The sequence below is a fragment of the Crocodylus siamensis genome, chromosome 6 (assembly GCF_052110815.1).
Source record: "Crocodylus siamensis isolate JL-2025a chromosome 6, ASM5211081v1, whole genome shotgun sequence".
In the NCBI taxonomy this organism is placed as follows: Eukaryota; Metazoa; Chordata; order Crocodylia; family Crocodylidae; genus Crocodylus; species Crocodylus siamensis.
The window spans coordinates 85176654-85191029 of NC_143400.1; the positions used below are offsets into that span (position 1 = coordinate 85176654).

Genomic DNA, 14376 nt, shown 5'->3' on the forward strand with positions numbered 1-14376 from the left:
GCTTAGTTAGTTCTATGAACCCTGCTTACTAGGTAGAGGAACAGAGATACAAGAGAATTTGAAATTCACCTAAAGCTGCACAGCACTAGAGGAGAGACCTTGCCCTTAGCTCGAGGTCCAGCTACCAGAGAGCAGATATTTATATAACTTCCCTTGTATCAATTAACATAGACAGGCAATGCTCCAATCCATGCCAATGCAGTTAAATCAGGATAAACAGAACCATGACTTAAGGTGGCATGGCTTGTCTATAACAATGCCATAGCAGTACAGGTGGGTGGCCCCGCAGGGCTGTAATCCCAACAAATCTTTAAAGCAGACCAAAATGAAGACTGTGTAACTACTTAACAGTCCCTTGGACTGTTTCTAACTTGGCTATATAAGCTATGTTATTTTATCCTCTCCTCTGCGATAATTGTAGATTTGCATATTTTTACTGTTCCTCCTCTGGGATGGAAAGTACAAAGTTGAAAGTGTTGAAGTTTAATATTTATAAGAGATATTCAAGATAAAAAACACAAAACATTTGATTATATCTGGGAATATTTATCACAAAAGACAATTGATAAAGAACTGATACCTGCAAATTGCAGTAATCCCACAAAACTAGCTCTTTGGCAGCGTTAGATTGTAAAACCAACTCAATTAGATCAATTTCCTAGGGTTTGACTTTGCTTAAAATAATAAGTAACCTTTTTTGGTTTCTGAGAAAGCTGATGAACTTGATCTGATAATATCAGTAAGAACACCATCTGTATAGACGTGAGAAAACTGGTCCTTACATACTGAGGGTAGGAAAATGATTATGCAAAAATGCACCTGCTATAGCAGGCAGATAGTCAGGGAAGATTAAGTTAGCAGTAATGGCCATATTGAAGCACACAGGCACTAAAGAAATGAGAAAGAAAGAGTGAGACTCCAGGGTCAAATTTGAAAATATGAACTCCACTGTAGCATGAAATTTTGTAAAAGAAATTTCTATCAGGTGGCAATAATAAAACATCATGGGAAGAATTGATCCCCCTTCTAACTCAGAACAAAGAATGTGTTAGTGTTAGGGGAACGATTGTTCTTCCGAAAGCTACATTCTCTGTTTCTTCTCTGTTCTGCTACGTAGTACTTCCAATCCCTTATCAGTCTGGCTTCTTGATACAGTTTTGAACTAACAAAAATCCAAATCCTTGTTTTAACAGGGTGTTGAGGTGAACCATGTCTCATTCCTAGTACTGCTAGATGAGGGAGTTCAGGGGGATGTGATCTGGCAAGATGGAGGAGAGGTGTGGCACAGATAGTATGTGATCTATTATAGGATCATAGAATCACAGGAAAGTAAGACTGGAGGGACCTCAAGAGGTCACCTAGTCTGGGCCTCTTCTCAAGGCAAGATCACCCCTGATTAAAGCATCCCAACCAAGTGTCTATTCATAGATTCATTGATTCTATGATAGTCATAGATTGTAAGGCCAGAAGGGACATTGGAAGATCATCGAGTCCAGCCCCCTGCACCAAGCAGGAAAGATAATTGGCAAGGTGACCGCAGTAAGGTGACTATCTAGTTTCCTCTTGAAGATTTCCAGGGTAGGTGATTGTACCACCTCTGGAGGGAGCTTATTCCACAGTGTGAACACCCTGACTGTGAGGTTTTTTCCTAACGTTGAGCCTGAAATGGTCTTCCAGGAGTTTGTGGCCATTACTCCTGGTTTTCCCCTCAGGTGCCCAGGTGAACAGTTGCTCACCGAGCCCTTGATGTACTCCCCTAGTATAGTGGTAAGCTGCTACCAGGTCCCCTCTCAGCCTTCTTTTCCTCAGGCTGAAGAGTCCCCGATCCCACACTGAACTCACAACCTTCATGTCACTTCCCCAGGAACTTTCAATAAGTATCATGTACTGATCCACTGCACTACTGAAGCAGGTATTAAACCTTCTTAAGCTATCTAACCTTCTCAAAAATGTCCAGGGATGCAGATTCCACAACCTCTCTAGGTAGCCTGTTCCAATCTTTAACCAGTCTCATAGTGATGAGTTCTTCCTAATCTCTAACCTAGATTTCCTCTGTTGCAGTTTAATGCCATTACTCCCAAGGTGCAAACAGAAGTGTAGTTTCCCAGTCTAACCTATGGCACTTAACAGAAAGCACCAGGAGTCAGATTGATCTTCCCAACCCAAAAGACATTAGCTGTTGAGTCATAAGGGCGAAGGAATCAGGCTCCAATTCGGAGCTGATCCAGTGTGAGAAGCTGCATGCTGGCAGCCTCTTCCCTTAGCCCTGCCCTCCGCCCCCTCCAGGTCCAGTGGTGTCTCAGGATGGGGAGGAGGGGAAGAAAGGAGTGGGGGGAGCTCAGATTAGTGTTGGCCTGAGAGGACACAGGTAGATTGGAGCACCCGCCTCAGGCTGGGCAAACACTAAGCTCCCTACTCTCCTTCTCCCTCCCTCCCATCCTGAGACAGCACTGGGGACAGGTCTGGGCTGCAGCAGCCCAGTTGCCAGAGCAGACAGGTTAATGAAGTTGCTTCACTTTGGAGCACCTTCATTTGAACCTTCGTGCAATGAGGATTAATTTGTCATGCAATCAGAGTGCTCTGCAGTCATGCTCTCCTGGTAGGGCATGGCTGTAGAGTGCTTTTCAAGTAGCCAACAAATGTAATTTCTGCCTGAGCCTCAAGTTCTGCCCCCTATAGACACAGACCAAATATATCTCCATCCTCTTTATCATCCTTTAGATATTTGAAGACTGTTACCAGATCCCCCCACCCTTGATTTTCTCTTCCTCAGACTAAATAATCCTAGTTCAGCCTTTCCTCCTAGGTCATGTTTCTTACACCTCTAATAGCTTTTGTTGCTCTCTGCTGGACTCTTTCTGATTGCCCCACATCTTTCTTGAAGTGTGGGTTCCAAAACTGGACACACTACTTCAGGTGAGGCCTCTCCAATGCCGGTGGAAGGGAGGTGTGGCATGGCACTCTATAGAAGGTGATTGCAGGACAGTATAATGCAAGGTGTTGGTTCTGTTTCAGAAAGACTTGTGAGCAGGTTTAGAGACAAGCGTGCTAGAAAAGAGAAAATAAAGACCCTAGGAAAGGTAAAGCATGAAAAGGTCTGGGGCAGCAGACAGTGGGGTAGGCTTGAGGTCTGGTGTTGGCTCCTGTATTTGCATAGCATGGTGAAGAGTATTAAAGGTTCATTCTACCCCTTACACTCCCAAGTACAGAGCTTTAGCTCAGGCTATAGTTCCTCATTTTTAGCTCCAGAGGCAACTGATTCAGTTCCTGGTGTGTTGTTGCTGCACTTGCTTAGGGACCTTACTTGGGACTTTCCAGTGGAGGTAGCTGTGCTGGTCCAACAGAGGTGCTTGCTGTAAGCTTGGATGGGCCAAAGAAGGAACTGCTTAGCCTGAGAAGAGCTAAGACCAATGTCTTCTGCCCTGCATCAATGAGGTAGGAGATATTTGAGCCCAGGGAGTATGGTGGTGGGGGGGGAGCAGTGATATGCTGGTGCCCTGCCCCTACCCATTCTGTTGCTCCTCACTAACAAGCCACCGCCCCCAGCCGTGCTGCTGCCCCTCACTCCCAAACAGCAGTACCCTGCCCCCCACTCCTGTCCCGTCCTTTGTGCCTCTCACTCCTGATCTGCAGCCCCTTGCGCCCCTTCCAGCCCTGCAGGTGCCCCTCACTCCCAACCCACAACCCCTGCCCCTCAGCCCTACTGCCCAGCCTGGCTCCCGCTCTCTCTCCCTCTCCCCCTCTCTACCTGGTTGCTGGAGCTCATGCAGGGAGCACGTGACCCCCAATAGCCAATCACCTTGCCCACTGCTCCCAGCCCCAAGCAACCCACCTAGGACAGCAGGAAACCTGGGCATTTGCTCTTCTTTTAAAAACCTGCCCAGATGCAGCACAGAGGTCCAAAAAAGAGGATATGTCTGGGAAAACCAGACATATGGCAACCCTAGGTATGGCAGGGAATGGAAACAGAGTACTCAATTAAAATCTTAAGAGGCATAAACCTGACTTGATTCTAGATGAGTTTTCTTATTGTTAAAAGTGTCAAATTTAGGAATATTTTTCAGAAAAAGAAATTGTCAATACAAAATTCAGTTAAAACCCCTCTTTTCTTTTGTCACTAATCAATCATACCTCAAGAATGGGTCACCTAGAATTGGCTAGAAAGCTGTAATTTGTTTTAGACTATCTGCCAGGATGATTGTGGTTTTTGCCCTTGCAAGAGTTTTGGTTTGTTGTATAGTTCTCAGGAAAATTGCGCTAATGGAACTGAAAGGAGAAATTATTAATTGTGTCTTGGTTATTTCATGTCAGCGAGGTAGTTATCCATGTTAGTCTGAAGTCAAGCAGAAGGCAGGGTAGATTTTATAGATTAACTAAATCAGAAATGTATAGCATAAGCGTTTGTGAATTAAGCCCTCTTCATCAGCATTCAATCATCCAAAAAGCCATTTCTTGAACATCTCACTCATGTCTTCCCAAAAGCTCCCAAAGCACTTTGTGGAACATTGGCTGCCACTCCCTGCAACCAGGCACATTCCTGAGATGGGTGGTGGACTAGGGAGGGGAAAGGCTTTCCTCACACTGATAAAAAGATCATGGAAGAGAAAGTTCCCCAGGAGTTCTAAGTTCAGCTGTATTTTCATTTAAAACAGGGCATATACCAGGGGTGACTGGTGCCTCCTGAGTCCGGGGGGGGGTGGGGGCGACCTACAATTTGTGGGTGGGCCTGGGGGCGGGCCAACAGCCCCATATCTACTCCTATACTTCTGTCCCACCACTTAGTGCCCCCCTCCCCACTCTGCCAACATGCTGCTGGCCCGCATGGCAAAAAAATTGCCCCATCCTGAGTTCGGGGCCAATCTCAAGGGGGGCACGTGCCCCCCCCATCAGTCGCCTGTGGCATGTGCAGAATCCTTGGGTCTGGTTCTTTTCTCACTTCTACCAAATGAACATGAGCAAGAGGATCACTGTCTGGCCAACAGGTTCTCCTTGACAGCAGATGGATAGGTAGGTGTCACGTGAACTATAGAAGTAATAGAAGAAAACGAGCTTGTTATTGGAGAACTAGGCTGAACTATTATACATGTTGTCTCTATTTAGATTTGGCCCCAGGTGAGAGAAGGCACTTGAAGTCTGACAAGGGCAATTGTTTAAACAACAGATTATCCAAAACTATGCTCTTTCTTTGCCCGTTGTCTTTTAAAGGTGCCTTTGCCATCACAACCTCTGTGTGATATGGAGTAAATACTATTTCTGAAAACATTTTTGTTTGCTTGAAAATCTATCTTGAGACACTGACACTTATTTAGAGATCACAGCTTCTGGTTGGGTATAATGATTTCTTCCTCAGAGGAATGTGGAAGGGGCTGGTGTTTTCTGCATACCGTCCTAATCTGGTTGTTATGTTGATTACACAGGCATTAATTCCAACTAGCACAAAATGCAGGAAGGGAGGAAATAAACAGCACCATACACCAGTGCTTAACAACACAATGCAGACAGTCCCTTTTGAAGTTAATCACTGACCATACTGACTTCACCAACCTTGACTAGATACACTTAGTGGAAAATCTAAAACAAAGAGATTAGGCGAGTGATTAGAAGGGGGAGGCACAAAGATAAAAGGGAAGCAGACTCAGTCACAGAGATACCCAGGGAAAAGAGATGCATATAGGCTGTTGGTATATGCTTACCTGCCAGGGGAAATACCATTACCACCAAGGTGGTTTTCCTACTGTCCTGGGAAAACCATGAACATGGCAGGGGGTAGTACCTTGACTGAGGTAATGCATAGTTAGCCTCCCACTTTCATTTCCAGTGAGAAGATCTCAGCTATACACTGACTTTATGGAAATGGGGGATTCCTTCCTAGTTTATTTCTGCAGCCATATGGCTGAGGGCAAGCGAAACTCGTGGGCATCCAAACTCCAAGTGTCCCGGCTTGGGCCTGCACGTAGGATGCCTGCCAAAAGATTTAGAAGTATCTGAAGCCCCAGGCAGGGGTGGAGGATGCTTGTCAGTAGCAGAGCAACATGTGGTTCTTGAATGACTCGCACAGATTTAGGCAGGTGAGGTACTTTGTGTAGATGTGATATCTTTTATTAAACCAACTGAGTAGTTGGAAAAAGGTTCTTAGCAAGCTTTCTGGCACAATCACACTTCTACAGGCACAGGGAGTCTCTGTTGGTCTGAGACTCCAAGGAATGAGAGAAGCTAAAAGTATGGCAGGATGTCAGTGAGACTATAAATAGGTAGAAATGAGAAAGACAAAAGGTAAAGCAGGGAAGGGAGGGGGAAAAAAGCAAGGTGGGGGAAAGGCCAGAGGGAGACACTATAGTGGTAGTAATTCAAGGTAGGAAAGAGGCTGTGAAAAAGGAAATAGTGGGAAATTAGGAAGACAAAGGGCAGAAAAGTAGGGGATGGGAGAAAAGGTGGGGGAAAAGAACAATGTAAGAGGTTAGGTCTGGCAGGTACCTGGTGAATCAGATGTCAGGCATGTTGTAATGTGTCATAAATCCAACGTCAATATCGAGTCCACAATTTTTTGTCACAGATTTGCAGTTGATCTGACTGATTTAACTTGGGACACGAAAACCTTTCCTTAACAAAAAAAAAGAAAGGCTGTTGGTATTAAAAACCCCTTTTCTGATCCTTAGATTTTTTTCTGTAAGTACTGATTTGTTTTAAAAGGCTGGGGTTTCAACTGTTTATTTCTTCTTGGTATTTTACCTACCCTCCATGTATGGCCTATATCTTTATTCCTGGTGTATCTACCTGGATCTGCCTCCGAAGTGTATGATTTGTAGGTGGACCTTAGTGTAACCAGCAGGGTTTGTAATAAGGGGAAATCAAACTTGTTCCACCTGAGCCTTTCAGCATTTAGGTTCCACAAATCCAGGCAGACAACATGGTCTGACACAAAATAGAGCTGTAGAAGGAAGGATTAACATTCTTGCTCTTTTAGCATTCTTCCCTCTTCTTTTCTTTCTAAAGACTCCTTCAGTGAAAGCACAAAGGAAAGGCAAACAAGGCTAGTCCTGCCAATCTGCTCAATGCCAAATGTCTCTGGATTAAAATTCTTAAAATGCAGCACTGTGGGGCTATAGAGTTTTTGCTAACTGTTCCCATCAGGATTTCTGCAGCGTTTGCACTTTGCAAATCAAATCAAAAGCTTTGAGGATGAAGTCTATTCCTTTTTGTTGCTGTTCCCAGGTTGCTGTCTTTCTGACTCAGAGTGTTTATGTATCTTCATGGCCAGAGTTAAGCAACCTCTCTATTTATATTAGAAATAAACCAGGAGGGCACAGTAGAGCTGTGAGCCACAGTCACCCTAATGTACAACTTCATCTAATCTGACTTTCCAAAGAAAGGTGTTGCTAGTCTCCTGTCTGGCATCTATAATATGGGCCACTTCCATGAGATTTTAGATTCATAGATGCTTGGGTTGGAAGGGACCTCAACAGATCATCGAGTCTGATGCCCTGCCTGCAGGAAAGAGTGCTGGGGTCGGATGACACCAGCCAGATGTCTATCCAGTCTTCTCCTGAAGACCCCCAAGGTAGGGGAAAGCACCACCTCCCTTGGAAGCCCATTCCAAATTTTGGCCACCCGCACTGTGAAGAAAATTTTCCTCATATCTAACCTAAATCTGCCGTCTGTCAGTCTGTGACCATTGTTCCTTGTTACCCCAAGAGGCGTCTTGCTGAACAGAGCCTCTCCAATCCCTTGCTGCATCCCCCTAATGAATGGGCAGCCACAAGATCCCCTCTCAGCCTTCTCTTGCAGAGGCTGAAGAGGTCCAGGCCCCTTAGTCCTCATAGGGCTTGGCCTGCAAACCCTTACCCATATGAATGGCCCTCCTCTGGACCCTCTCAAGGTTGTCCACATCCTTCTTAAAGTACGGCGCCCGAAACTGGATGCAGTACTCTAACTGCGGTATGACCAATGCCACATAGAGAAGACGGAAGTATCACCTTGGATCTATTTGTCATGCATCTACTGATGCACGATAAAGTGCGGTTAGCTTTGCTAATGTTTTTGTCACACTGACAACACATGTTCATCTTGGAGTCCACTATGACTCTGAGATCCCTTTCCGCTTCCGTGCTGCTGAGAGGGTCACTTCCCTCAGATGTTGCATGGGTCTTGTGGTGGCCTTCTTTCCTTGAAATCTGAGAGCAACCTCTTGCCTTTGGTTATAGACTGGAGCAGGAACATAGGACTGGAAGGGCCTCTTGAATATAGACTCTTGCATCTATACATAACTATTAGTAGAGGTACACATGTGTTGACACCCCACATATTTAGCAAGCAATATCACTCTTACCAATATAAATCACAGTCTTGAGGCTTATGTGGCCATTGTATGCACTCTTACCATAGCAACTACTGCATTTTAAAAAATACTCTTAATTTACCAATAGCTTAAATGTGGAGGATGAAAATCATCCCTAGATGTAGTACAGTTACTCCAGAGATTAATGAGGTTTGTAAATCTTTTTTATACCTTTTACTTATGCCGGCAAAATTTCTGGTATTAAAGTTACTTAAGAGAGAGAAAGAATGTAAAGGTTTCCCAGTATAATCCAAGCTGATTATTTCTCCTGGAGAGCGTGTAAGGAGCTTATTCACCCTTAATGAAACCCAAAACAGCATATTGTACCACTCCTATAGCCCACAAATAAAGGACTTTGTTATTGCCTCTCCGTCCTTACGTTTAATAGGGAATCTGACTGAGTTAAACTTGTAAACCCATATTGTTTTTCCTATTGTTCATACCTAGGTGTGAAAATAACATCATAATCTAGCAGCCCACCATAGATTCTCCTCACCCTGCTTTTCACGGGACCAACAGAGGTTACTGCAGTCCTGCAGGGCTCCTGTCATGATAAGTGAAATGAAGCCAGCTTGTGGGTTGATTGGTCTGAGATGTTTTTCCCCTACAAAAGGTGAGGTACATCTTAGTCCTCACAGAACCTGTTCTCTACCCTTGACACCTCGCTCTAAGCTCAGGGGCATCACTTTCTGTCCAGTATGTCATTGTAGATGTCTAGTGCCGTCAGCTTCTTTGAAGAGGGAGATTAATCTAATTGTGACTAAAGCCTTACCAATAAAACTCATCTGACTTAATTCCAGAATCTCTGTTCACCACCATTGTTCAAAGAGTAATCAGCAGAGTTTGGATGCTGTAGATCAGCGGCAGGCAGTTATTTTGGGCAGAGGGCCATTTACTGAGTTTTGGCAAGTTATCGAGGGCTACATGACAGGCAGCCCGGGGCAGATAAATATTAATTTTCTAAAATTTTTAGAGGCCCCACGGGCCGGATAGAATGGCCTGGTGGGCTGCATCCTGCCCCCAGGCCACATTTTGCCCAGCCCTGCTGTAGATGGTTGGGAGTTTGGCTACAGGGAAGACAGCAAAGGGATGGATGTTTAATGTATGTGGGCATGTTGGTTGGTGAAATCTGGTTTTCCAAAGGTAAAGAGATTTCAGAAGTAACTAAGAGCCACAAGTAACATTTACTCCTGGTTATGATGACAGTTTAGCCCTACCAGTTCCTCCATTTAGTTCAGTATTGTTGACACACAGAAGAGAAGGAACAGCTCGATTTTTAGATACCAGACTCAGCTTGTAGTGCTGATAGCTAGAAAAGTCTTGTCTCAGCTTGCCAACCAAGTAAACGTTATGAAATCATAATATCTGGATTTTGTCCTTTACAGAGCTGCTTCTCCCTCCTTAACCCAGCGGATGGAAGGCAAAGCTGACACAGACTGAAAACTGTAAACTCAAGCTTTGGACAAATGTAACCATCAACCATTTTAAAATGGTAGGAAGAATTGCCGCTCTGGAACATGCATCACTAAACCTGCTTGCTTCTATGAGGGACCTATATCATAGTAACTTTAATTCTGATTGAAATGTGGTTAAACCTGCAGTGTATTTGCTCCATTTACCTCTGTGGGAACATGCAGATGTAACAGTTATATGGGAATTATTTATGTCAGTCTCAGGTGAGACCATAAAACTATTGTGTCTGTCATGATGATATTTACACAACTGTGCAAACAGAAGTATGTCCCACCTCATGTCTACAGAAGGCAGGAACCTGGTTAGGAGAAGGATGTTCTCTGTCTGGGTGAAGCTTCTATGCATGGAAATAAGAGCCTTTAAGGATAAAACTTATCCTAATCACTGTGATGGTCCTTAGGGTGGTTAGAATTTTATGCTTTCAAGGGCAAGAAGTTCTCAGGTACGACAGAACTTCCATGAACTTCCACAGAACTGCACTTCCACAGAACTGCAGCATGCTCTGTGATCTGATTGCTATTTAAATCTGCATAGCAAGCATCACATACTAGGGCTGTCAATTAATTGCAATCAACACACATGATTAATCGTTCGCATTACATTTTTTAATGCAGTAATCATGCATGTGGTTTTGGAGCCCATTCCTGGGCTCTGCTCCACTGCCATCTTTGGCACCTCCAGGCTGTCCCATGGGGCAGTGGTGGCAGTGCAGAGGACTGCAGGGTGGCCTGGGTGCGAGCTCCAGGTGGCTGCAGCAGTGGGGCGGGGGTGTGCACAGACAGAGACACACAGCTGCAGCCTGCAGGCGACCAGGAACACAGCCTGGCAGCATGTGGGGCAGCACCGAGCAGGCAAGTCTGTGAAGGAGAAGATGCATAGGGGGGAAATGGCGGGGTAGCTGATTGAGGCCCCCACAGTGAGGGAGAGAATGGGACAGGGGCTGGGGTGAATGGGGCCTTGGGGCTGTGGCTGGCCATGGGATGGATCTGCGGTTTGTCCAGGGACATGGGGGGGGTGTCCTGCTGCTGCCTGCACCCCTGGGAGAGGCCCAGGGGGAAGTGCCCCCTGGATTTGTATGCAGGGAGAGGTGGGCTACCAGTGTGTGCTGGGGATCTGTGCCCCACTTCCTTTGCCCCGGGAGCCACGTGCTGGCTGCATTGTGTCCCCTGCCCACCTGATGGCAGGAGACACAGCACGGTCTCCTGGGGTAATGGCAGTGGGGTGCAGAGCCCCAGCCCACAGTGGCAGCCCATCTCCGTCCCACACACAGATCTGGAGAGCATGTGGCCCCTGTGCCTCCCCCATGGGTGTGCACAGTGGCGGGAGCACCCCTCCCCCCCTCCCCCCCGCAGACCTGGATAGGCCATGACTCTGTCCCACAGCCTGCCACAGGCCCGGGGCCCCATTCACCCTAGTGACTGCACCAGCCTCTGGCCCACTCCCTCCCTCATTGTATGGGCCTCAGTCTTCCTCCCATGCCCCTTCCCCCTGCAAACTTACCTGCTGGATGGTATATGTGTATTTGTGTGTTTTCTCTTCACTCCCAAGCAACAGCCCCCCAACCCTGTTGCTGCCCCTCACTCCTGACCCACAGGACCCCACATCCTGCCCAGCTATGAGGGAACACCCCTTCCCAGGCTCCAACCCCCCCCCCCCACACACACCCACAGCCCCCTACACCTTCACAAATTCCCTCCTGACACACACAGACCCCACCCCCAACCATACAAAGTATCTGCATCATTTTGCATAACTTTGAGTTTTTCTGCACCTCATTTTGAGTTTTTAACTGTGTGATTAAAATCACGATTAATTGCAACTAATTTTTTTAATCATGCAAGTAATTGCAATCACATTTTAAAATCTTTTTGACAACTCTATTACATAGATATCTTTTCTGCTTAGGGTTATCTACATGGGAAGATTGACTGGCCTAGCTATTCTGCTATAGCTTCCTTGTGTGGATATTTTGTTCTGGAACAGTTATAACTTTTGTTGATAGTCACTTTTATTCCAGAGTAGAAAAGCCACACAAGACAGTTACATCACTCTATTGATAATGGAATATCTACTTTGCTGTATCTATGCTGATCAGTTTCCTATGTAGACAAGCCAAAAAGACATCACAGTTAGAGTAGCCTAAATAGGTTATGGTTTTATAGCTGATACTCTTTATTTTCTGTTTGGGACTATGTTTTGGATTTGATCCTGCTTCCATAAAATAGATGGCAAAAGTTACATTAAATTCAGGACAAGTAGTCCATTTTGTGGCTTATTGCTTGAAGGCAATGTGCAAAGTGGCTTTCCAAAAACAATTTGAATGGTAAAGCTTGGTAAAGTAGGTAGCCAAATAAACTGTTAATAAGCAGAATGCAGGGCTTTATTTTCCTTTGACTTTTAATCAAAATGGCTGAATCTTATCTACCCGCTGTCCAACTCACAGCAACATCATCATAATAATATATATATATAATACGTGTGTGTGTGTGTGTGCATTGTTTGGTAGTATCTGAAAACAGAACTCTGAAGTTATTGGAATTGTATCTATTTACACTGGCATGGTATAGGATCTGTAGTACTAAAGGGTCTAGAATATAATAAGTACCTACTAGATCATCTAATAAAATTAGGACCTGGATTATATACAGGAGTATATAGACTGCATATGAAGTGGACTTTTTCAGCATCCTAAGTTTAAGAAAGCTAGTCGGTGGGTATTTGCTTCATTATGGTAGCATCCAGGGAGGATCTAGGATTTTGAAAATTAGGGTGCAAATGGTGTAGTGAATCTTCACATATAACCTAACACATTTTTCTCCAGTTGAAAAGAAACTAGAAGCTTTACTAAGATGCTGGGGGCCTAACACTTAAACATTCAGGCTAGGTATAGACATTCAAAAAGCTGGAGGTGGAATTGATCCAAGTTGCACAATTTTCTATAAACAGCATAGCTTAGATTGTTAGCAAACAGAACACACATTCACCATTTATGGGGGGCAAATCTTAGACTGGGTTCCAGCATTTTTAAACCCGTTTGTGTGCCAAACTTATGTTCTGTTACAGGTATAGTAACATTCATAGATTCATAGACTGTAAGGCCGGAAGTGACCTTGGAAGATCATCAGGTCCAGCCCCCTGCACCAGGAAGGAAAGCCAACTGGGGTCAGGTGACCCCAGCAAGGTGATCATCCAGTTTCCTCTTGAAGATCTCCAGGGTAGGTGATTGCACCACCTCTGGAGGGAGCTCAATCCACAGTCTGTACACCCTGACCGTGAAGAAGTTTTTCCTAAAGTTGAGCCTGAAATGGTCTTCCAGGAGTTTCTGGCCATAGACTGGTTTCCAATCACTTACACCAATAAAAATATGTCTTTACCTGGCCTCAATTTAAGATCAAAGCAAAAACAAATATACTTTTATTGGAACGTTACTAGTTTCCTAGATTATATATGTAATTTAAAAACATGAGAAACTAGCCAAAATTGGTCAAAATTGTCAAAAGTTATTGTTTCATTAGCCCTGTAGTCAAGTGTATCTCTTATTCAAATTCATAAAACAAAACCTAGTTGTCTTTAGTGTCTTGACAGTGATTCTAATACTTCACTGTCAGTCATTTCTATACCTGAATTAACACTTTTAGCTAGCTAGAGCTAAAAAAGGTCTATGGGGCTATGAAATAAGAGAGAGAGACATTACCAGGAAAGACTAACAGACAGCAAAATTAAAGACCATTAAAATGGAGAGGTCATTAAAACCTATGCAACGAAGATAAATTAGCAGGAATCAGGTCGATTATAATGAGCTATGAAGTCAGTTGACTCTCAGCACTGTCTAAATAGAAATGTGTCTGCCCCTCCAAGGCAATTGGTTTTAAAGTTTGGGTAGAGCAAAGGTGTACAAGTGCACACAGTATCCCTACCTGGGTCAGCCCTAGATGGCATCCAAAGGTTCTAATCAGGACCACTAGGTATTCTGGGTGCTTTACAGTCGAAGACAATTTTGCCCTAGAAGGTTTATACTTAAAGACCTTGATCTTGCAACTTTATGGCTATAAGTGAGTTGTGAAGTCAAAGGGGATCTGCAGCAATGAATTTCACTTGTGTTCAAGAAGCTGTAGGTCTTAAGTCACAAAGTACCAGTGCAGGACTAATAAATGACTAACTTCACTCTAAATCTTATCAGTAATTTTTTTCTACAAAGCTTATTCCAACTGAACCTGTTCTTACAGAAGTATCCTTTCTTAAGCCATATTCCCAAGAGTAGGAAAGAGCAGGGAAACTTCGTGGCTCAGGGTAGTCTTATTCCTCCTTGATATACCTATCCTCTGTTAGGATGCTTCTAAGTCAGATGTAGATATGGAGGAGAATGATACAGGTCCCACCTCTCTGGACACATTTGACTTAATTTGATACAGCAGGATAGATAGAAACACCTGAGAAATTAATTTTGGCAAACTCTTCAGTGAATTAAACTGCTACGTAGTGATCTCTTAGCTCAAATTGTATTTACTGCCTACTTAATTTATAGTGAAAAGAGGCCAATTATCCCATCTTATTTGCCTTATGCATTG

At 44.4% G+C, this 14376-nt stretch overlaps 1 long non-coding RNA gene across 3 annotated transcripts in view; it reads left to right on the forward strand.

Annotated features, from left to right (window-relative positions):
* Window positions 1–14376, forward strand: part of LOC149863110 (uncharacterized) — a 70756-nt gene that overhangs the window by 18652 nt on the left and 37728 nt on the right. For all 3 annotated transcript variants that reach the window (XR_016442857.1, XR_016442855.1, XR_016442856.1), the window contains exons 2-3: window positions 8783–8948; window positions 9721–9827. This is a non-coding gene — a long non-coding RNA (uncharacterized LOC149863110). The remainder of the gene's footprint in view (window positions 1–8782; window positions 8949–9720; window positions 9828–14376) is intronic.